We start from the raw sequence: 22060 nt of genomic DNA, 5'->3' as shown, positions 1-22060 counted from the left end.
TGTCCTGCAGCTGGAGCTTTTGGTCATATGACCGAGGCCTTCCGCTGGCTTTCCGATCTAACCCTTTAAAAAAAAAAGGTTGGCAATGATTATAACCATTAGATTTTTTCGACAGGCAGACAAGCGCTCTAAACCCTATATACACATGATTACCCCCGTCCCTCCTATGAACATAAATTTAATAGTTATTAATATGTCATTTAGTTAACATACAGGTGAGAGAGAGAGAGAGAGAGAGGGGGGGGAGACGGACAGCAGAGAGGGGGGAGAGACGGACAGCAGAGAGGGGGGGGAGACGGACAGCAGAGAGAGAGACGGACAGAGAGAGGGGGGGGAGACGGACAGCAGAGAGGGGGGAGAGACGGACAGCAGAGAGGGGGGAGAGACTGACAGCAGAGAGGGGGGAGAGACGGACAGCAGAGAGGGGGGAGAGACGGACAGCAGAGAGGGGGGAGAGACGGACAGCAGAGAGGGGGGAGAGACGGACAGCAGAGAGGGGGGAGAGACGGACAGCAGAGAGGGCGGAGAGACGGACAGCAGAGAGGGGGGAGAGACGGACAGCAGAGAGGGGGGAGAGACGGACAGCAGAGAGGGGGGAGAGACGGACAGCAGAGAGGGCGGAGAGACGGACAGCAGAGAGGGGGGAGAGACGGACAGCAGAGAGGGGGGAGAGAGTTAAGACATTAACTTCTGTATACAAAAGGAAATGTTTTCTTTTACTGATATTAAATTTAATTATCCGGTCTCAGTGTATAAATAGCAAAGAAAGCAAGACTCGTACAGGCGCTGTGTATGCCAGTTACTCTAATTTGTCTAACACAGACAACGGTAGAAAATGTCCTGGAAGCTCAACAGACTGAATATATATTACGAGACTATATCGTTACCAGCATTAACAGTGTAACTTGTTTTGCAATGAACTTGGAAGGAGATTCATTACGACAGTGAAAGATTTGGCACGAACAACAATAATTTCTAATGGGATATCTGGAGGCTAAGTTCCTCTGAATTAGTCTGGCGAATATTTTACATGTGAAATTTTATTCTACTAAATATTTGGCGAGTATGAAATATTTAGTGAGCATAAATTTTCATTCTAAGAATGCTTGGCTCTAAGGAGTATTTGGCGTGTAAAATAAATACACGAGTAAAAACGTAAATAAGTAATTTAATTTTCTGGGGCATTAAGAATATGAGAAATAAGATTCTTGAGAATATTTTATACGAAAAGACTTTAAAGACTATTGTATTTATTTCGGAGGAGAGTAATGGGGTCCTATAATGAAAGGGAAAGAGAAAGATCAGTAGACAATCCTAGAGAAACGGACGAAGTGCGGACATAAAACCAACTTATCGCCGGAGGCTCATATAAACAAAATAACCACATATGTTTAAGACTTACTGGGAGAGGTACGCACCACCACCATGAATTCCACAGTTCCAACGAATAAGTAATCCTCGTGAAGACCCAAAGATTTACCACCAGAAAAATCCCTGAAGTTAATTAAGAGTCATAAGATAGGGTAAGTTGTGTTCGGATTTTTAACCACGGAGGGTTAACCACCCTTCCTGGTTAACCCAAGAGAGTCAGTGCGTCATCGAAGACTGTCTTATTTCCACTGGGGTCTTTAAATCTTGTCCCCCAGAATGCAACCCACACCAGGCGACTAACACCCACGTACCTAATTATTTATGCGTAACGCACTAAACCTGTGTTGATCATTCGGCAAAGGTAGTAGTACATTATATTAACTACCCGTGTGTGTAGTTAGCTAGTGGGGCGGCGGCAACTTTTGATTTGTTGTTATTTACCTACCTGCTGATTACTTTCTGCATACTTCTGGCAGCACACTCAACGTTTTCCGATGAGCTTATAACCAATGGTGTGAGAAACTATTTTCACAGCGCTAGCCAAAAACATACGAAACGGTAGAATGTACAGATAACATTCATAGCTCGTATATACCCAGTCAGGCACCTAAATTGCCTAAGTTCCTCGAACTATGTAGTACCCCTTAGAACGTAGGATAGAAAGATGCATAATAATCTATACCTGGAAAAGTCTATAGGCATTAGGCCCAAATTTGTACATTGATATCACTACATATGAAAGTAAGTGGCCTGAAGGGACCAAGACCCCTCAACACCTTCCTTCATGGATAGGGGGAAACTATCAACGAATTTGCTAAGTACGTGATCAGCTGGGGTTATGGAATTTACAACTTAGTTATCAGGCCAGCAACGAGGAGGCCTGAGTAAACACACACAGGAGCTGCGAATCGACCCCTGCAACCACAAATAGGAGAGTACACACACACACAGGAAACAGGCCAAATGTCTATCGACAATGTGTTTGACAACTAGTAACTACTACAACTACACACAGGTTGTAGCAGTAGTTTTTGAAGTAATAATATAGTTGTAGTGGTTGTAGCAGTAGTTTTGTAGTTGTAGTAGCTACCTGGAGGTTATTCCGGGGATCCACGACCAGGCCTCCCGATGGACCAGGGCCTGATCAACTAGGCTGTTACTGCTGGCCGCACGCAGTCCAACGTACGAGCCACAGCCCGGCTGATCCGGCACCGACTTTAGGTATCTGTCCAGCTCTCTCTTGAAGGCAGCCCGGGGTTTATTGGTAATTCCCCTAATGCTTGATGGGAGGCTGTTGAACAGTCTTGGGCCCCGGACACTTATGGTGTTTTCCCTTAGTGTACCAATGGCTCCCCTACTTTTAATTGGGGGCATTTTGCATCGCCTGCCCAGTCTTTTACTTTCGTGGGGAGTAATTTCTGTGTGCAGATTTGGGACCATTCCTTCCAAGATTTTCCAAGTGTAGATTATGATATATCTCTCCCTCCTGCGTTCCAACGAGTACAAGTCGAGTGCTTCCAAGCGTTCCCAGTAGTTAAGGTGCTTGACAGAACTTATACGTGCAGTAAAGGATCTCTGTACACTCTCTAGATCTGCGATTTCACCTGCTTTGAATGGAGATGTTAATGTACAGCAGTATTCCAGCCTAGAGAGAACAAGTGATTTGAAAAGGATCATCATTGGCTTCGCATCTCTCGTTTTGAACGTTCTCATTATCCATCTTATCATTTTCTTTGCACGTGCGATCGTGGCACTGTTGTGATCCTTGAAAGTGAGATCCTCAGACATTACTACTCCCAGGTCCCTTACATTATTTTTCCGCTCTATTGTATGACCAGAGTCTGTAGTATACTCTGTTCTAGTTATTATCTCCAGTTTTCCATAACGAAGTAGTTGGAATTTGTCCTCATTGAACATCATATTGTTTACCGTTGCCCACTGGAAAACTTTGTTTATATCTTCTTGGAGATTAACCGCGTCCTCAGCAGATGACAGCCTCATGCAGATCCTAGTATCATCCGCAAAGGATGATACGGTGCTGTGATGTATATCTCTATGTCTGATATGAGGATGAGGAATAAGATGGGGCGAGTACTGTGCCTTGTGGAACAAAGCTCTTCACTATGGCAGCCTCCGATTTAACTCTGTTGACCACTACTCTTTGTGTTCGATTTGTTAGGAAGTTGAAGATCCATCTCCCCACTTTCCCAGTTATTCCTTTAGCACGTATTTTATGGGCTATTACGCTATGATCGCATTTGTCAAATGCTTTTCCAAAGTCTGTGTATATTACATCTGCATTCTGATTTTCTTCCAGTGCATCCAAGGCCATATCATAGTGATCCAGTAGTTGTGAGAGGCAGGAGCGACCTGCCCTGAACCCATGTTGCCCTGGATTGTGCAGATTTTGGGAATCCAGGTGATTTGCGATCCTGCTTCTTAGCACTCAAAGATTTTTATGATGTGGGACGTCAGAACTATTGGTCTAAAGTTCTTAGCTAATGCTTTGCTGCCACCTTTATGGAGTGGGGCTATATCCGTTGTTTTAAGTGACTGTGGAATTTCACCCATGTCTAAGCTCCTCCTCCATACTGTACAGAGTTCCACGAGTCTGGGCCCGGGGCTGAGTGCATGGGCATGTTGTCAATGGCTTTTTCGAAATCTATCGGAGTTAGGGTAATGTCGGAAATCTGGCATACATTTATGGAGTTTTGAGGCTCATTCATGAAGAAATCATTTGGGTCGTCGATCCTCAGACTGATTAGTGGTTCACTAAACACAGAGTCGTGCTGGGATTTCAATATTTCACTCATTTCCTTGTTGTCATCTGTGTAAGTCCCATCCTATCTGAGTAAGGGCCCGATACTAGATGTGGTATTTGCCTTGTTTTTGACATATGAAAAGAAATATTTTGAATTTCTTTCAATTTCACTAATAGCTTTAAGCTCCTCCTGTCTCTCCTGGTTCCTGTAAGAGTCATTTAACTTAAGTTCGATAGTTTCCACTTCCCTGGTCAGCACCTCCTTTTGTGTATCAAATATTTTAGCACTCCTGAGGAGCTCAGTGACTCTTCGTCGTCTTCTGTAGAGGGAGCGTCTTTCTCCAGTTTACTCCTGCTCTTCTTTTTTAGGGGAATATGCCTAGAACATGCTTCAGCTGCCAGGAAGTTGATCCTTTCAAGGCACTGGTTTGGATCCATGTCATTTAAGATATCTTCCCAACATGTTTCGTTTAGGACATGGTTTACTTAGTCCCAGTTGATGTTCTTGTTGTTGAAGTTGTATTTTGTGAAGACACCTTCACAGGTACATGCATCCTGCTGATCAGGACCCCTATGCATGTACGTCTGGACTTCGATTAGGTTGTGATCGGAATTAGTTGTTTTTGATATTCTTGTCTCTTACCAGGTCCTCATTATTTGTGAAGATAAGGTCAAGTGTGTTTTCTAGTCTTGTTGTAGTAGTGGTTCTGTCAGTTATAGTAGTCTGTTAAGAGGGTTGGGGAGGGGGGCCGTGAGGTGGGGAAGGGGTAAGGAGGTGGGGAGGGGGTTGGGGAGGTTGAGGAAGGGGTTGAGGAGGTGGAGGTGGGGGATTGGGGAGGTGTTGGAGGTGGGGTAGTAGTAGGGGGGATGGAGAATTGGGGTAGTAGGGGATGGGGAGGGGTTTTGGGAGGTGGGGTAGTAGTAGGGGGGATGGAGAATTGGGGTAGTAGGGGATGGGGAGGGGTTTTGGGAGGTGGGGAGTGGTAGGGGAGGGGAGTGAGTTGGGGATGTAAAAGGGAGTTGGGAAGGTGGGGGAAGGTTGGGAGGTAGCGAAGGGTGGGTTGGAAGGTGAGGAGTGGTAGGTCAGGAGTTAGGGATGTGGGGAAAGGGGTTGGGGAGGTAGGGAAGGGGGTTGGGAGGGGGATGGGGAGGTGTGGAACGGTAGCAGAGATGGGGGAGGGGGTTGGGGATGTTCAGACATGGTTCTGGATGTTGGGGGAGGGGGTTGGGTTTGTAGGGCCCACACACACATACGCATACTCACGCACGCACACACGCACACGCACCTAGACCATCAAACAGGCCAACTGTCTATCGACAGGTGCCTTTGACAACTGGTAACTAACACACACACGGAGGAACCATACATAGCTTTAAGACGAGGTATGATAAAGCTCATGGTGCAGGGAGAGTGACCCAGTAGCGGCCAGTGAAGAGGCGGGGCCAGGAGCTATGAATCGATCCCTTCAACCACAACTAGGTGAGTACACACACACTGCGTTAGCCTTGGAGGAACGCAAAACAAGATGTAATGCGATCACGACACAAAATACTCCGGGACACAGACATACAAGACAGATAATTCAATTACAATTTAATTACGCGTCCGGGAAAAAAATCCTGATACAGGTCTTAATCATAAGATCAACAGCTTGGTGACCTTAGTAGGATGTATAAAAACATACTACCAGGAAAGGAGCAAAAACATGGGGAAAACTATGGAAAAATAACATGCCCTCCACAAATTACCTGGTATACGTACTTTATAAACGTGTTTATGTGCGCCAATTTCTAAACAATCTAAGCCAGCTTCAGAATTAAACATAAGTTACTTAAAGTTGCTATAACTTAAAATATATGCTCGAAATGCTGTGCATTCTATGGAGTCTTCAAGATTTTTTAACATCTTTTAATGTTTTTCACCAATAAATACTATTATTATTATTTTATAATCGCCAATAATCACACATAAAAGGGATAGCAACGTCTGGCAGCGGTAAAACACCAGAGCTGCAACAGCATATGCTGTAAGAACCTCTCGGATACTGAGAGTTTAAACTCTATTTTTAGGATTAGCATTCTTGAATGATGGTAAACAGGTTACATGCAGCCTTAATGACTCGTGTACGACAGACTTTAAGCTAAATTAACTGTCTAGCAATCAATTAACAATCCTTGGAATGAATACGATTGTTAACTACAATGTAAGGAATGAAAATTAATATCCAGTCGAGTCAAAGACGCCAGCAATTATTTCCCAACATGCGACCATTAAGGACACCCCTCAAAGGTTCTTCGATCTTGGTATGGTGCTTCTGATCCAAAGAAGTGGACCTGCCTCCCTTCTTAGATCCAATCTGATCGCCTTCCATTGCCATTCCATTGCCACAGACGCTGTATAACTCCTACGGATAAAGCGCTCCTCACTTATAATAATAATAATAATAATAATAATAATAATAATAATAATAATAATAATAATAATGTAAGACAACATAGTAGAGTGGGCGACTCAAGCCAAGGGTATTTGTCAAACCTAGTGACTGAAATAATTCACATCAGTCAATAGCGAGTTGAAATGAAGACAAAGAACAGGCGTTCACCTCCTCGATATGAACATTTAAAAATATTATTACCATCTCCAATAATGAATAATATTCAGCATAACCACATTTGCGCGTAAAGAAGTGTCATAATGACAGAGTGCTCACATATATTAGCCAAGTCAGATCTGTAAGTCACACAGCGCCTGAGGGAAGAAAGGGGGAATGATAATCATTAGGTTTGACCGAGGCCTTACCACTGGATTTACCTCTCCATTATTATTATAATCAAAAAGAAGCGCTAAGCCACAAGGACTATACAGGTTTATCTCTCCAACCAGTAAAAAAAAATTAATATCGCACCATAATAAATGTTCTTTCGGTCACTTTCCACTATCTAAAGGAAATGCATTTATTAGGACAACGTTTCGCTCCGTGTATTTGCAAAATATGATGAAATTCTTGTTTCATGTGCTGGTGGGTTGTCCGCCCCATTTAAAAGCAAAGATCGCCAGACAGTAGTCCGAGATAATGAAATCTCCCTTTATGGATAAATTATATTGATTAATATGCAATAGTTTAAGAATCCAAATAATACATGGTGCCCGGATTCCCTCAAATAATTATGCCAACTAATAATACATCAAAAAGAAGTGCTAAGCCACAAGGGCTATACAGCACCTTTTCTTGAAGCTCTTAATAATCTTGCCCCTTCCATTAAGTTTAAAGCTGAATGGGAATCTAATTCCTTGCTTCCTTTCCTTGATGTCCATGTCCACCGCTCAGATACAGGTTTTTCCTTTTCCGTTTACCGAAAACCTATGCACAGTGGCATGTACATTCACTACTTTTCCTATCATGCTTCCCCTGTCAAGAAAAGTGTTCTTATCTCCCTCTTTCTCCGTGCCCTCCGCATCTGTGATCCTCAGTTCCTTCCAGCAGAAATTTCCACTCTTCATAATTCGTTTTCCTGTCTTGGCTACCCTTCCCATTTCATAGACTCTGCCCTCTCACGTGCTAAACGCAATTTCTTCTCTCCCAAACTCTCTACTCCTGGGAACTCTTCTATCCTCTGCCTTCCCTACATTTCCGGTCTTTCTAATCTCAACAATTCTCTCCGTCCCTTAGACATCAAGCTTACCTTCCGCCAGACTAACACTCTTCGCACTAATCTCGTTCATACCTCTCCTCCCTCTACAGATGTTCCTGGTGTCTACTCTATTCCTTGCTCCTCCTGTCCTCTTCAATACTTCGGAAAAACTGGTCGATCTCTTTCTGACAGACTTAGGGAGCACAAAAATAGTGTTAGGCTTGCCGACACTAACAATGCTCTTTTCTGACACGTCAGAGATCATAGCCATCCTATTGACTGGTCTTGTGCTAAAACTGTCTTCCCTACTTCCAACTCGAACAGTCGCCGTCTAGTTGAATCCTCTCTAATACACAACTTTCCTTGTATGAACCTTAGCCCTGGCTTCGTCTCTGTAGATGCCTTCCTCTCCCACTACATTGTAAAATGCTCCAATCTTCAGAACACCCGTGACTTAACCTGACTCCTCATTTTTTTCTTTTTCTTTTTCTTCTTCTCCCTCTTCCCCTTTCCTCTTTCCTTTTCTCCTCTGGGTTGTCTTTCTCTCTTCTGTCTCATGTTTCTGTTCCTTGAACATTAAAATGGTATAAAATACCAACAGCTCTTCTCCAGACTGAGGGACTGACCACCTCAAAACTTTAAGGGTGATGGACTGATTACATCGTCTTCAAGTATCTTCTGCTTCTATCAACTTTTCTGTACTCGACTGAAGAAGCCTACTGTGTAGGCGAAACGTTTCGAAATAAAGATACCTAACTGTTGCATATGTGTCTTACCTAACTTTCTGTTCCTTCTTCATTTATTTCACCACTTCCCCTTTCAAGCACCTCTGTGCGCTTGCTATCCCTCTGTGGGCACCTAGCTCTCTTGCAGTGCTCCCCTTCCTTTGTATGACTGGCTCGTCCTCCTTATTCCCCACTTCTACCACTACCACTACTACTACCTCTTCTACTACTACTACTACTACTACTCCTGATGAAGTTAAGAGTGAAGATCTGAAGGTAGGAAATCGCTTCTCTGTTCTCCAGGATGAATGTACTTCAGTGGCCAGTGAAGGTAAGGGTACTACTGCCCCTGCTAATGAAGGTAAGCGCATTCTTGTGGTTGGTGACTCTCAGGTAAGATATGTTGACCGTGCTTTTTGTAATAGGAATAAGAAGATGAGAGATAGAGTGTGCTTCCCTGGAGCTGGTGTTGGGGACATTGTCAACAGACTGGATAATATCATGTCAGGTAATGGGAACAAGCCCATTATCTGTCTCAGTGCTGGTGGAAATGATATTGGGAAGGGTAGGAGAGAAGAGCTGCTAGATAAGTACAGGTCAGCTATAGATTTCATTAAGTCTAAGGGAGGGATCCCAATCATATGTAGCATCTTGCCTAGAAGGGGAGTAGGAAATGAATGGTTGTCTAGGGCAATTGGTGTAAATTGCTGGCTAGACAGATACTGCAAGGAACTTGCAATCCCATTCATTGACAACTGGAACAACTTTTATGGCAAACATGATATGTATGCAAGGGATGGGGTACATCTGTCTGGGGCAGGGGTGGTAGCACTTGCAGACTCGATTGAGAAGGCCATTGGTGAAATGCCTATGATTTTAAACTGATGGAAGATAGAGGTATGGGTGTGTGTGGGAAACAAGCAGGTTGCAACACTAGGGTTGGAAACAGTAAATGTATAAAAGGCATTCAGCATGAAGTTATAAATAAAGACAATAGAACAGGTCAGCACACAAAGGGGGACAGCAGAGGGCAGCAAGGGACTAGCTCCCTTAAGGTTTACTATACTAATAGCAGGAGTGTTAGAAATAAGATAGATGAGCTAAGATTAATTGCAAGTGCAGGAAACATAGATATTATTGCTATAACAGAGACCTGGCTCAATCTGAAAGATAGAGAGATGCCCTCTGAATGTCACATACAAGGCTATAAATTATTCCACACTGACAGGGTCAACAGGAAAGGTGGTGGAGTAGCGATGTATGTCAGAGACAATTTAAATTGTTGTGTTAGACAAGATATTAAATTAGAAGCGTCAGCCACTGAATCTGTTTGGTTACAGCTTCTCGAGGGCCGAGAAAAACTAATTTTGGGTGTGATTTACAGGGCCCCAAATCTTGATAGGGAGTGCAGTAAACTTCTATGGGACGAAATTCGTAAGGCATCTACATACGAAAATGTTGTGCTAATGGGAGATTTCAACTATAGACAGATTGACTGGAGCAATTTGACAGGAAATTTAGAGTCGGGTGACTTTCTTGATTCGATCCAGGATTGTTTTTTAAAACAGTTTGTGACAGAGCCAACTAGGGGAAATAACCTCCTTGACTTGGTTCTTGCCAGTAGGGAAACACTAATTAATAATCTTGAGGTTAATGATGAGCTTGGGGAGAGTGATCACAAATCACTCAGTTTTAACATATTATGGAATTCCCCTAATAATGGCAATCAAGTCTCCGTCCCTGACTTTCGCTTGGCTGATTTCATAGGACTGAAAAATTACTTAGGTGGGCTGAACTGGAATGACCTGACTAAGGGTCAGGTAGGTGGTGATGGTTGCCGATATGATGCTTTCCAGGGCATAGTTCTAGCTGCTCAGTCAAATTATGTTCCAAATAGGGAAATCAGATCAAACAAAAATGATCCTAAATGGATGAACAATAGATTAAAATATCTGATTGGTCAAAAGAGAGGCATATATAGGCAAATCAAAAGAGGAGAGGGGCAATTAAGAAATCGATATATTCAGTTAAAGAGAGAAATAAAAAAGGGAATTAGAAAAGCAAAAAGAGATTATGAGGTTAAAGTTGCAAGAGAATCGAAGACTAACCCAAAAGGATTCTTTCAGGTATTCAGAAGTAAGATCAGGGACAAGATAGGCCCACTCAAAAGTTCCTCGGGTCAGCTCACTGACAGTGATAAGGAAATGTGTAGAATTTTTAACACATACTTCCTCTCAGTTTTTACACAGGAGGATACCAGTGATATTCCAGTAATGATAAATTATGTAGAACAGGACGATAATAAACTGTGCACTATTAGGGTCACAAGTGACATGGTCCTTAGGCAAATAGATAAATTAAAACCTAACAAATCCCCAGGCCCTGATGAACTGTATGCAAGGGTTCTAAAGGAATGTAAAGAGGAGCTTAGCACACCTTTGGCTAATCTTTTCAACATATCACTACAAACTGGCATGGTGCCAGATAAGTGGAAAATGGCAAATGTGATACCTATTTTCAAAACAGGTGACAGGTCCTTAGCTTCGAACTATAGACCAATAAGCCTAACCTCCATAGTGGGAAAATTTATGGAATCAATAATTGCCGAGGCAGTTCGTAGCCACCTTGAAAAGCATAAATTAATCAACGAATCTCAGCATGGTTTTACAAAGGGGCGTTCCTGCCTTACGAATTTATTAACTTTTTTCACTAAGGTATTTGAGGAGGTAGATCATGGTAATGAATATGATATTGTGTATATGGACTTCAGTAAGGCTTTTGACAGGGTCCCACATCAGAGACTATTGAGGAAAATTAAAGCACATGGAATAGGAGGAGAAATTTTTTCCTGGATAGAGGCATGGTTGACAAATAGGCAGCAGAGAGTTTGCATAAATGGGGAGAAATCAGAGTGGGGAAGCGTCACGAGCGGTGTTCCACAGGGGTCAGTGTTGGGCCCCCTGCTGTTCACAATCTACATAAACGACATAGATGAGGGCATAAAGAGCGACATCGGCAAGTTTGCCGATGACACCAAAATAGGCCGTCGAATTCATTCTGACGAGGACATTCGAGCACTCCAGGAAGATTTGAATAGACTGATGCAGTGGTCGGAGAAGTGGCAGAGGCAGTTTAATATAGACAAATGCAAAGTTCTAAATGTTGGACAGGACAATAACCATGCCACATATAAACTAAATAATGTAGATCTTAATATTACGGATTGCGAAAAAGATTTAGGAGTTCTGGTTAGCAGTAATCTGAAACCAAGACAACAGTGCATAAGTGTTCGCAATAAAGCTAATAGAATCCTTGGCTTCATATCAAGAAGCATAAATAATAGGAGTCCTCAGGTTGTTCTTCAACTCTATACATCCTTGGTTAGGCCTCATTTAGATTATGCTGCACAGTTTTGGTCACCGTATTACAGAATGGATATAAATTCTCTGGAAAATGTACAAAGGAGGATGACAAAGATGATCCCATGTATCAGAAACCTTCCCTATGAGGATAGACTAAGGGCCCTGAAACTGCACTCTCTAGAAAGACGTAGAATTAGGGGGGATATGATTGAGGTGTATAAGTGGAAGACAGGAATAAATAAAGGGGATGTAAATAGTGTGCTGAAAATATCTAGCCTAGACAGGACTCGCAGCAATGGTTTTAAGTTGGAAAAATTCAGATTCAGGAAGGATATAGGAAAGTACTGGTTTGGTAATAGAGTTGTGGATGAGTGGAACAAACTCCCAAGTACCGTTATAGAGGCCAGAACGTTGTGTAGCTTTAAAAATAGGTTGGATAAATACATGAGTAGATGTGGGTGGGTGTGAGTTAGACCTGATAGCTTGTGCTAACAGGTCGGTTGCCGTGTTCCTCCCTTAAGTCAATGTGACCTGACCTGACTAGGTTGGGTGCATTGGCTTAAGCCGGTAGGAGACTTGGGCCTGCCTCGCATGGGCCAGTAGGCCTTCTGCAGTGTTCCTTCCTTCTTATGTTCTTATGTGCGGCGTCTGGTTGTCTTTGTTGTGGACGTTTCGCCATCCATTGGCCGGCTGGATGGCGAAACAACGTCTACGATAGGGATGCCCAGGTGTTGCGGATGTGTCTTAATTTCATCTTGTCGGTATTATATACCATTCTTGTACTACTATTACTACTACTACTACTACCACCACCTCTTCCTGCCAATATATAGCCGTCCTGCCCCACTTCTGGTTAGTGTGACTTTGTAAATGGTCCAAGTCGGACCGAAACGTCGTCGTAAGCTTCTCTCTTTTATGCGCGGGTTATTTGTGTATCGTTCCAGTCACGGTATTGTGCTTTTTTTTGGGTTATTTAATATTTTATATACTCAACCTACAAATGCCTATTTTTCATTCTTTCAATTTTTCCCTTTTCCGTTGCTATTTTCAATCTCTTCTGATATATAACACGCATTTAAGAAATTTGGAAAATGCCCTTTGTGTAATACTGAGCTAAAAGAAGCATTAAATCATCTGAAGAATTAGTCCCACTTACTGCTCTCCTCTCTTCCTAAGTTGCAAAAGTAATGCAAATTCTTGGATAATTTAGCTACAGTATGCTATTTTACGACATTAATTTCAACAACTTTTAACTTTGGCTGCTATATTAGTTTTTGCGTAAATTTTAAAATTTCTACATACAAAACTGTGTAAACTTCAACACTGGTTCAGGAACCTCAAGCGCTCCCAATAATTGAGGTGTTTTATCTCCGTTATGCGCGCCGTGAAAGTTCTCTGTACATTTTCTAGGTCAGCAATTTCACCTGCCTTGAAAGGTGCTGTTAGTGTGCAGCAATATTCCAGCCTAGATAGAACAAGCGACCTGAAGAGTGTCATCATGGGCTTGGCATCCCTAATTTTAAAGGTTCTCATTATCCATCCTGTCATTTTTCTAGCAGATGCGATTGATATAATGTTATAGTCCTTGAAGGTGAGATCCTCCGACATGATCACTCCGAGGTCTTTGACGTTGGTGTTTCGCTCTATTTTGTGGCCGGAGTTTTTGTACTCTGATGAAGTTTTGATTTCCTCGTGTTTACCATATCTGAGTAATTGAAATTTCTCATCGTTGAACTTCATATTGTTTTCTGCAGCCCACTGAAAGAGTTGGTTGATGTCCGTCTGGAGCCTTGCAGTGTCTGCAATGGAAGACAATTGTCATGCAGATTCGGGTGTCATCTGCAAAGGAAGACACGGTGCTGTGGCTGACATCCTTGTCTATGTCAGATATGAGGATGAGGAACAAGATGGGAGCGAGTACTGTGCCTTGTGGAACAACTTTTCACCACAGCCGCCACGGACTTTACTCTGTTGACTACTACTTTTTGTGTTCTGTTTGTGAGGAAATTATAGATCCATCTACCAACTTTTCTTGCTATTCCTTTAGCACGCATTTTGTGCGCTATTACGCCATGGTCACACTTGTCGAAGGCTTTTGCAAAGTCTGTATATATTACATCTGCATTCTTTTTGTCTTCTAGTGCATCTAGGACCTTGTCGTAGTTTTCCAATAGTTGAGACAGACAGGAGCGACCTGCTCTAAACCCATGTTGCCCTGGGTTGTGTAATTGATGGGTTTCTAGATAGGTGGCGATCTTGCTTCTTAGGACCCTTTCAAATATTTTTATGATATGGGATGTTAAGTGCTATCGGTCTGTAGTTCTTTGCTGTTGCTTTACTGCCCCCTTTGTGGAGTGGGGCTATGTCTGTTGTTTTTAGTAACTGTGGGACGACCCCCGTGTCCATGCTCCCTCTCCATAGGATGGTAAAAGCTCGTGATAGGGGCTTCTTGCAGTTCTTGATGAACACGGGGTTCCATGAGTCTGGCCCTGGGGCAGAGTGCATGGGCATGTCATTTATCGCCTGTTCGAAGTCATTTGGCGTCAGGATAACATCAGATAGGCTTGTGTTAACCAAATTCTGTGGCTCTCTTATAAAAAATTCATTTTGATCTTCGATTCTCAGTCTGGTTAGCGGCTTGCTAAAAACTGAGTCATATTGGGACTTGAGTAGCTCACTCATTTCCTTGCTGTCATCTGTGTAGGACCTATCTTGTTTAAGTAGGGGGCCCAATACTGGACGTTGTTCTCGACTTTGATTTGGCATAGGAAAAGAAATACTTTGGGTTTCTTTCGATTTCATTTATGGCTTTTAGTTCTTCCCGCGATTCCTGACTCCTATAAGATTCCTTTAGCTTAAGTTCGATGTTTGCTATTTCTCTGACCAGTGACTCCCTACGCATTTCAGATATATTGGCCTCTTTTAGCCGCTGTTATTCTTTTTCGTCGCCTGTAAAGGGAGCGCCTGTCTCTATTTTACATCTACTCCTCCTTTTTCTTAAAGGAATAAGCCTTGAGTATACATCGAGTGCCACCGAGTTAAACTGTTCTAGGCATATATATATATATATATATATATATATATATATATATATATATATATATATATATATATATATATATCCGTATTAATTTTTACGTTATTTATTTTAACTATGTGTAAGAAATTAGAGCAAAATAATTAAAAAATAATAGCACCTATAAAACTGCCATGAAAGAGCTACGAAAGATAACATTTATATACAATTTGAGTTTAAAATAGTACATAAGAATAAACTTTTTTAAGCACTGTATTAAGAGTATTTCAGATGTCATGGCAAGAAACGCATATCCATTATTCAGCTAGAAAGTTTCAAAGTTACATTACATATGCCGTTACTTCAAGGTAATATTGCGGTATTATTTTATCAGGTTTTCCTCCAACTTTGCGGTCAACAGGAGACCACAGCATAATATAGTCCGATGGTGTCCAAACTTGGGAAGGAACGGTCGTTACCCGAATGTCATTCCAGTCCCTCTTCCATGCTTATTTTTACACGTAAAATCACAGTTATAAAAATATAAAAAAAATTATAATAATCTGAACTTAAATTTAAAACTTACTTCTAGCTTTGCAAAACTGAGTAGATCGCACCACAGTGGTAGTGTTTTGCTCACAACTACAACCAAGGGAGGAAGGGAGGAAAAATGGACTAAAATAATAAAAAAAATCTAATGAAAGTGATATGAAATTACAGTCTATGGTTTGAGTCTAAGCGGAGCGAGACCCAGGGGCTGGTCTCCTGACACCTGCTGCCTATGTTTACTTAGCAGTAAATATGTTCCAGGGTATTAATCCACTGTCCTAAGTGGCATTCTGGGAAGGGAGAGTGGTACATTAGTATATATTAGATAAAAGGCTAGGCTTTACAGTGCACTGAGGTTAGGTCAGGTAAGGAAACAGGACAAGTGTTTCTTGACGCGGATCTTAGTCAGATGATGACCCGCCGTTGGAGCTTTTGCTAATCTGACCGAGGTCTTTCGCTGGCTTACCGGTCCACCCCTTTAAAAATTATGGTCATAGTTACTGCGCTGGGGTAGGATAACAGCTCATAGCATGGAAACTGAACCGTGTAATAAAAAAAAATGTTTACAGTCAAAGACAGAACAGCCAAGAAATCTCTGACGCAGAAATTGCATAACCTTTCCTCGTCCTGTTAAAAAATTTTTGTGTGTGAGGATCATGAATAGCGAAAACATACAGAAAAGATTGTAGCTCATCATCACGAAAATTCCTGAAGCGCTCGTAAATCTCCTTTAAAACTGCCAATTTTACGTATCGTAACATGAATATGTAAATTGTTATACTTGTACATTACTGATGGAAATTTACCCTCGACACTGAAGTTGGAAAATTAAACATCGACCAAGAATGGCACGCATGAACTACAACTTCACTCTGCTTATCAGTTTAGCTATTAACATTATAATCATAACTAAGCGCTAAATCCACATGGGTCATACAGGGCTGCATTAGCTATTTACAAATACATTTACGTAGCATCAAAACTCAGATGGGTACTCTTAATAATTTTCAAAATATACATTTTTACATCACAATTTTAAACGAAGTGTAAAAGTAAACAAAATTATAACGTACCGTATTTATATTGGTCAACATTAAACTACTTCGACTACGTAAAAACAACTTTCTGAAGTTCTTTTAAATCTGACAAAGATGCAAGCTAGTTGTTCACCATGAGGATTTTTACGTGATATGTATGTATATATGTGTGCATGCATACATATATGGTAACTACGCCAACCAGTTATAGTCAAAATTTAAGATCCCCAACACCATGAGTTACAGATTTACTTTTGGTGTGAGCATCCAAAGCTCTGTCACTCGTATTCAAATAAACACATAAACGCTGATGTGTTGTAAGTAATTTGACTCAGCACTGTAAAAACAAAGTAATCGAAGCGCTTGCACGTCACTTTAAAACAAACTAACACAGACTGCGATGCGGGATTAACACCCGCGACTTACTCTAACAGTAACACGTGCGACTGATCTCTTCAGTTCCACAATGCACTCATGCATGCAAGCACACACCACTAGCACAGCTCTGTTCATGTGGCTGCAAATGCGTCTTTACATACAAGCACACAACATGCAGACATGCACACGCACGTACATACGTATGAAGGAAAGCGCACGAGCACACGCATGCACACACACACATGCACGCGCGCACGCACACACACACACACACACACACACACACACACACACACACACACACACACACACACACACACACAGTAGCGACCAGTGAAGAGGCAGAACCATGAGCTGTGACTCGATCCCTGCAACTAAAATTAGGTGAATACACACACGCGCACACTTGGGGAAGGATAAAGACCGCAGACTGATTACAGCCTAGGTCAAAGGCTGCAAAACTCACTCAAGGAAAAGGATCTTGGGGTGAGCATCATACCGAGCACATCTGGGGCGCACATCTACCAAATAGCTGCTGCAGGATATGGGCGCCTGGCAAACCTGAGAATAGTGTTTCGAAATCTAAGGAGTCATTCACGACACTGTACACCGTGTACGTCAGGCCCATACTGGAGTATGCAGCACCAGTATGTAACACACACCTGGTCAAACACGTCAATAGATTAGAGAAAGTGCAAAGGTTTTCAACAAGACTAGTCCCGGAGCTGAGGGGTGTGTACTACGAGAAGTTAGAGCTCAACCTGACAACACTGGAGGACAAGAGGGATAAAGGTACATGATAACGACTTATAAAATACTGAGAGAATTTGACAAGGTGGATAGGAACAGAATGTTTCAGAGATGGGACACAGCAACGAGGGGTCGCAGCCGGAAGTTGAAAACTCAGATGAGTTATAGGGATGTTAGGAAAGGTCTTTAGTCAAAGAATTGTCAGAAAGTGGAACAGCCTGGAGAGTGATGCAGTGGAGGCAGGATCCATACATAGCTTTAAAAAGCGGTACGATAAAGCCCATGGAGCCGGGAAAGATTGGACCTAGTGGCGACCAGGGAAGTGGCGGGGCTAGGAGCTATGAATCGACCCCTGCAACCACAAATAGGTGAATACACACACACACACACACACACACACACACACACACACACACACACACACACACACACACACACACACACACACACACACACTAACGGGAAGGCTATACAAGGAAGCCAGAGAGGAAAGCGAGGATGAATGAGAAACAAAGCAAGACAGTCATTCGAGGATCTTTTCCAAGTATCCTTTGGGACGTTATGTATGATAGATGTCAGACTAATCATGGAGTCCTCACTTGAAGAATATATATCCTAAGGTTAGAAAGGTTCAGAAGTATGCAATACGACTGATCCCAAAATTAATGGAGGTACAATTGAAAGATGAGGCAAAAGTAATTGAATCCAACGGCCTAGTGTAAAAGATACTCAGAGGAATGAACACGATGGCTAGGAACAGATTGAAATGCAAGGAACAGAGGCACGGGGACAAATGGAAACTAAAACACAAGATGATCCAAAGATAAGCTGGGAATTAGTTCCTGAGCTTTATGGTGGTTAGCAGTGTATAAAGATAGATGAAGTCGTGCAGAAAAACTCCATAAACAGATTGACAAGTAGGTATGATAGGCCTATTGGCTCATGCTACGCAGGCCGAACTCACACCCAACCATCATTCGCGCCCCAATGACCTACCTTGTAATTCGTTCCACTTATATACAACTCTAATGCCAAAGCAGTGCTTCCCCAAACCTCTCTAAATCTAAATTTTCCAACTTGAATCTATCTTTGCTATGACTCAACCTCTCCAAACACACATACAAACCAATGAAACCAAAGGGCAAGCATTACGCTAAACTGTCTACTGAAGCACACGTAACCACAATAACATCACCGACATAAGCAGGTTGGCAAACATAAGGATGACCTTCAGATATCTAAATGGATTCCTTCAAGTCATTATTCACTATGTACGTCCCTGAGTACGCAGAGCTAGCGCAGAACCCTCATCTACCTAAGCTTAATATTAATTAAAAACTCCTGAAAGCTCAATCGTCGTGGCTGAGCTACATCTCGCACCTCTGAAGAAATACTGAACAAGAGGAGATATGATCACGATGACGTAGGAATCATATAACGACTGAGGGGAATGAACGACAATCAGGTTTGATCCAAGGAAGAGGAGGATATGACTAATTCCTTGGATGAAGAGCCCCTCACCATGTCCTTCACTGAGGGGACAGTTGTCAGAAAACTCTTTAAGAAAGTGCAATAAAGAAGTGGAAAAATATGTTCATTGGAAGCTAAAATACATTTCATAAATACAATAAAACAAATTCGTCGGTAAAATAAAACTTAAAAGGCTGGTCCAAGAGCTCTTGTTCATCTCTAAAAAATTCAAATGGGTCATTATACATACATCCATGAAATGGAATTCATCCACCGTAAATTCAAACTGATCATTAAACACACCCAGCAGCTGGAGTTAATCACCCGTAAACTCAAACAGGTCATTAAATACACACAAGAACTGAAGTTAACCTTTGTAAGTACGAATAGGAGAACACAAGAGTATGTACATTAATCATTTAAAAAGCACGTGCATACATTTCGCGAGTGTATAACTGGCAATTATTATAATTAACAGGGATTATAACATTAATTCCTAAACTTGCACAAAAATGCCTATGTATTAATTTTAATTAGCGAAAGCAATGTTAGTGTATGGTTTAAGACTGAATACCTTAAAGGATACAGAAATATATAGCAAATATAACAGGTTGTCTTGCCATCTGAATTTGAGTGAAGAAACGGCAAAATGGATGAAATTTATAAAACATATAACAATAATAATTATCATTATGAGTTAATAATAGGCAGAGGAAAGGTGAGAGGAAACATGGGGAACGAGAGACGAGAAGACAGAAATATCTGCAGAGTTCACTAATCCCGAGTTTTTCTGAACCCTGGGAGTGTAACATGTGGGTGTTCACTCTCCAACGGGATACATATTACACCATTTTTGCAACATAATAAACCACTTCAAACATAAGAAATGCAACACTGTTGAGGAGCTGCAATTATCACAAGACATCAGAGCTGACCCGGAGAGAACGCCACGAGAATCGCGAATATATCACCCAACACACGGTCGAATGTAGATTTCTTCGGGGTGTTTAAAGTTCGTAAATGAAAAAGAGGAGCCGAGCGTAAGTCCTCCACCTTTCACTGTTCAATCGACACTGACGGGAAGTCGCGTAAGTTGCCAACTCCCAGGCCAGACGCCAGCGGGACATGTATGGGAGACAGACGGAGGGAGAAACACACCACCTTAACTCATTTTTACCTCGTTGATATCTGAAGTTTCTCCTTTTTCGGGAGCAATTCACATGGACTGAATTTGGGTAGCTGGCGCGCAAGGGATTAGTGATAAAACAGAGGAATAAAGAGGGTGGGGTTACTTGGTATGTGTGAATTGTCCAGTGGTGCGCATCATCTCTCGCCTCGCGACCCACGCCTGCGACTCCGACTTCGGCCTCGAGAGTACTACGACTCGCCCTAACTTGTATGGTAGAAGGAGGCTTAGTGCATCGTGGCTCGTGGTCTACACTCTAGCGCGTGGAGAAGCTACTGCGCTGATTCAATGATTGAACATGCAGCCTTGTCCCTGTAAAGAGATGCGTGAAGGAAGGGCTACTATATAGTAACTGAGTCTACAAGGGTAACAGGGAGCTGCTGTAGCAAAGAGCTACCGTAATTGGGATCTACTGCAACACGGATCTTCTATAACAGGGAGCTACTGCAACGATTCTTAGTTTATTAGGTTTAATTAAAGCTAATTGATTGTACGATGGTCATTAAGTCCGTAATTCACTCGTACACTTTAAAAATACTTTACTTCCAATAAATCCCTATAAATCAGTGTAGCCTATATACAGTGAGAAAGATATACCTCTCGGTATGTACAACTGTTTGATGGATTAGTAACCTTCATTAAGGATAAATTTACATTGTTTGTGAACAGGTTATTGTTTATACTTCTACACTGAGTAAAACATTATTATAGGTGTATAACAGTGAAAAAATGATGAGAATTTAACCTAGTCTAATTCAACAAAGTATAATGAATAGCGTATAGAAGCATTACAATCTTTATATACTATAAACATGTCTCAAGGAGGAAAGCAGGTACTGTGTGATAAACTAATTACTTATAATAAAATAGTGGCATTACAGTGCTAAATGACAACACATTACAAAATCAAATAAAAATGTTAAGATTAAAGGTCAAGAACTTTCAACTTCTTGAATAAGAAAATCTCGCTATTCTGGTGTGCTTCATCTTGCCTGAGGGTCGATGACATCAAACATCATCCATAATATATAACTACTCATTATAAGCATCGGTGTTATATATATAGGTTATTCCCCTGACCGCTAAGGAAACATCCCCCCCCCCCTCCATGCGAGTGATATTTGTTTCCAGAATAGTGCTCTGGAACATGCTATGTCCGCTCTCCCCTGCTTATTTTTTGTTTTTTGAAGTGACTCGAGGACACCCGCAGTGTGTAGCTACCATAATCTATATGACAGTTACACAGTGGGTTAATGAAGCTCGGAATTTTCTATTTAAAACTTCCAATTTGGATTTTTTCACCTTCCATCTTGGAAGTTTTAAACAGAAAACCACATATCCAGTCAATAAATGGGAATAACAACTGTCTGCGTGAACTATTTCTGAAACATTTCATTTTGGTAAGCTTTCAAAATTTATAATATAACTTTCTATTAATGACGCCTCTCGGTAAATCCACCTAGAAATATGCACTTCCTGGTGAATATAAGCGGAATACACACCTCTCGGTATATGCACTGAGAAATACAAATCTCTCGATATATATGTACACACTTGTATAGTTGTAGTGGTCACAGCTAGAAACAAAGAAAACATTCGTAAACATTTGCTAGCCGCTACCATGGGAAAAAAATCGTGATAACAAAATCGCAAAATTAAAGCCAAATGATATTATTTCGGGTTATATCGTCATTAGGGTGCGCTTTTCCGCACACTCTCCACGCCCTCGCGCACTGTAATGACACCAACTAGTGATTCACCAAGGAAAACAGGCCAACGCCTCACCCTGCATGACTCCCGCCAATAATTTTCGCGCCAACGT

At 41.7% G+C, this 22060-nt stretch overlaps 1 protein-coding gene across 6 annotated transcripts in view; it reads right to left on the bottom strand.

Moving 5' to 3' along the window:
* The window catches only part of LOC128684679 (uncharacterized), a 70097-nt gene extending 49734 nt beyond the window's left edge, over window positions 1–20363 (bottom strand). Inside the window, exon 1 of one of the 6 annotated variants that reach the window (XM_070100015.1) lies at window positions 20345–20363. The gene's annotated coding sequence lies outside the window, so the exon portion shown is untranslated. Of the gene's footprint in view, window positions 1–19987; window positions 20177–20229; window positions 20249–20344 lie in introns of those variants that run through there. The other 5 variants (XM_070100005.1, XM_070099994.1, XM_070099984.1 and 2 more) reach the window with 5 other exon arrangements.
* Between the last annotated feature and the right edge of the window lie 1697 nt (window positions 20364–22060).

Source organism: Cherax quadricarinatus, chromosome 5 (genome assembly GCF_038502225.1).
Source record: "Cherax quadricarinatus isolate ZL_2023a chromosome 5, ASM3850222v1, whole genome shotgun sequence".
Classification (NCBI taxonomy): domain Eukaryota; kingdom Metazoa; phylum Arthropoda; class Malacostraca; order Decapoda; family Parastacidae; genus Cherax; species Cherax quadricarinatus.
This window is presented reverse-complemented; position numbering and strand designations above follow the sequence as displayed.